This window comes from Bubalus kerabau, chromosome 14 (assembly GCF_029407905.1).
Source record: "Bubalus kerabau isolate K-KA32 ecotype Philippines breed swamp buffalo chromosome 14, PCC_UOA_SB_1v2, whole genome shotgun sequence".
Classification (NCBI taxonomy): Eukaryota; Metazoa; Chordata; class Mammalia; order Artiodactyla; family Bovidae; genus Bubalus; species Bubalus kerabau.
In genome coordinates this window covers 40,120,407-40,124,100 of record NC_073637.1, presented here as the reverse complement: position 1 = coordinate 40,124,100, position 3,694 = coordinate 40,120,407, and positions in this window count along the sequence as shown.

Genomic DNA, 3,694 nt, shown 5'->3' with positions numbered 1-3,694 from the left:
GTTAGAAACCACTACTCTAGTTTGGGAGTAGCAAGTAAATAGCTCTTACTACAACTGATACCCATGAAGTCATAACTAATCAATTGTGCACTCAGGCTTGATTAGTGGAGGAGAAGGGGATGATAGAGGATAAGATGGTTGGATGGAATCACCGACTCAACGGACTGAGTTTGAGTAAATTCCAGAATTGGTGATGAACAGGGAAGCCTGGTGTGCTGCCGTTCTTGGGGTTGCAAAGAGTCAGACACAACTGAGTGACTGAACTGAACTGAAATAAAAGTGACCAGTAAGATACGAAGCTAGTTTTTATAGCCCATCATGGCAGTCAACATGGGAGTTGGAGAGATCAGGTAGCAAATCAGATCTATCTGATCACTGTCAGAATCAGCTGAGAAGGTGATTATTGAATACAGGAAGAAAAGAGCAATTTTGTCCCTCCTAGCTCTCTTGAGCTGTTGAGCCACTCCCCAGGGACTCATTAAACCAACAGAGAGGGATTTTAAAGAGAAATGGATTCCACACATTCTGCCATTTCCTTATGGTTATTGGGATCCTATTTACCCTTCAGACTGGGAGGCCTTGGCAAACATCTGTTACATTCATGTTTTAAGAAATTCTACTCTCTTTAATAATACATAATGATTCAAACAGCTGGAGTTCCTTCTTTTCAATAAAACCCACATTCATTTTTGGTCTCTTCTTCCTTTACTAATTGTCTCATTATTTGGTGAGAAGTGACATTAGTGGGTTGAAAAAAGACATCATCCATCTTGCAGCTGTTTACCTAATCTCTTCTCAGTGATGTTTGTTGACCAAGAAACATATCAACCAAGAGGGCTGTCCAACAGAGCATAAAACTTATCCACTGAACTCTGAATAATTAAACTCATTTTGGGAAAAGACAATTTTTTCTAATGCAATAAACCTACAGTTAAAACTTTTCTGTTTTATTGAGATATAATTGACATTCAGCACTGTGTAAGGTGTTCAGCATAATGATTAGACTTTATATGTTGTTACATAATTACCACAAAATTTAGTTAACATCATCATCTCATATATTAGATACCAAAAAAAAAAAAAGATTTTTCTTTCCTTATGCTGAGAACTGTTAAGTTAGCACTGCTATATGGTATGTTAGAAGGATATTAAATATAATCATCACATTATACCCCTAGTGAAGTGCAAGTCACTCAGTCGTGTCTGACTCTTTGCGACCCCATGGACTATACAGTCCATGGAATTCTCTAGGCCAAAATACTGGAGCCTTTCCCTTCTCAAGAGGATCTTCCCAAATCAGGGATCGAACCCAGGTCTCCCACATTGCAGGCTAATTCTTTACCAGTTGAGCTACCTATATCCCTCCTAGTACTTATTTTATAACTGGAAGTTTGTAGCTTTTGACCACCTTTGCTCAATTCTCCCCTCCTTCCAATTCCCACTTCAACTATCCACAAATCAGATCATTTTTTCGGATCAGTTTGGGATTAAAAATTTTTTTTTAGATTCCACCTGTGAGATCAAACAGTGTGCCTTTCCCTCTCTGACGTATTTTACTTATCATAATGCCCTCAAGGTCAAACCATGTTTCTGCAAATGGCAGGGTCTTATTCTTTTTGTGGCTTAATAATATTCTATCACACATATATACATATATGCACATACCCCACAAATTCTTCATCCATTCATCCATCATCAGGCCCTTAGGTTGCTTCCATGTCTTGGCTATTGTAAATAACACTGCTATGAACATAGGGATGTAGATAATCTCTTCAACAAAGTTTTTGTTTGTTTGTTTGTTTAATTTAATTTTATTTTTAAACCTCAAACACTGTATTAGTTTTGCCAAACATCAAAACGAATCCACCACAGGTATACATGTGCTCCCCATCCTGAACCCTTCTCCCTCCTCCCTCCCCACACCATTCCTCTAGGTCGTCCCAGTGCACCAGCCCCAAGCATCCAGTATCGTGCGTCAAACCTGGACTGGCAACTCGTTTCATACATGATATTACACATGTTTCAATGCCATTCTCCCAAATCTTCCCACCCTCTCCCTCTCCAACAGAGTCCATAAGACTGTTCTATACATCAGTGTCTCTTTTGCTGTCTTGTACACAGGGTTACTGTTACCATCTTTCTAAATTCCATATATATGCGTTAGTATACTGTATTGGTGTTTTTCTTTCTGGCTTACTTCACTCTGTATAATAGGCTCCAGTTTCATCCACCTCATTAGAACTGATTCAAATGTGTTCTTTTTAATGGCTGAGTAGTACTCCATTGTGTATATGTACCACAGCTTTCTGATCCATTCATCTGCTGATGGACATCTAGGTTGCTTCCATGTCCTGGCTATTATAAACAGTGCTGCGATGAACATTGGGGTACATGTGTCTCTTTCCCTTCTGGTTTCCTCAGTGTGTATGCCCAGCAGTGGGATTGCTGGATCATAAGGCAGTTCTATTTTCAGTTTTTTAAGGAATCTCCACACTGTTCTCCATAGTGGCTGTAATAGTTTGCATTCCCACCAACAGTGTAAGAGGGTTCCCTTTTCTCCACACCCTCTCCAGCATTTATTGCTTGTAGACTTTTGGATCGCAGCCATTCTGACTGGTGTGAAATGGTACCTCATAGTGGTTTTGATTTGCATTTCTCTGATAATGAGTGATGTTGAGCATCTTTTCATGTGTTTGTTAGCCATCTGTATGTCTTCTTTGGAGAAATGTCTATTTAGTTCTTTGGCCCATTTTTTGATTGGGTCATTTATTTTTCTGGAGTTGAGCTGTAGGAGTTGCTTGTATATTTTTGAGATTAGTTGTTTGTCAGTTGCTTCATTTGCTATTATTTTCTCCCATTCTGAAGGCTGCCTTTTCACCTTGCTAATAGTTTCCTTTGTTGTGCAGAAGCTTTTACGTTTAATTAGGTCCCATTTGTTTATTTTTGCTTTTATTTCCAATATTCTGGGAGGTGGGTCATAGAGGATCCTGCTGTGATGTATGTCAGAGAGTGTTTTGCCTATGTTCTCCTCTAGGAGTTTTATAGTTTCTGGTCTTACGTTTAGGTCTTTAATCCATTTTGAGTTTATTTTTGTATATGGTGTTAGAAAGTGGTCTAGTTTCATTCTTTTACAAGTGGTTGACCAGATTTCCCAGCACCACTTGTTAAAGAGATTGTCTTTAATCCATTGTATATTCTTGCCTCCTTTGTCAAAGATAAGGTGTCCATATGTGCGTGGATTTATCTCTGGGCTTTCTATTTTGTTCCATTGATCTATATTTCTGTCTTTGTGCCAGTACCATACTGTCTTGATAACTGTGGCTTTGTAGTAGAGCCTGAAGTCAGGTAGGTTGATTCCTCCAGTTCCATTCTTCTTTCTCAAGATCGCTTTGGCTCTTCGAGGTTGTTTGTATTTCCATACAAATTGTGAAATTATTTGTTCTAGCTCTGTGAAGAATACTGTTGGTAGCTTGATAGGGATTGCATTGAATCTATAGATTGCTTTGGGTAGTATACTCATTTTCACTCTATTGATTCTTCCAATCCATGAACATGGTATATTTCTCCATCTATTAGTGTCCTCTTTGATTTCTTTCACCAGTGTTTTATAGTTTTCTATATATACGTCTTTAGTTTCTTTAGATAGATATATTCCTCAGTATTTTATTCTTTCCGTTGCAATGGTGAATGGAAT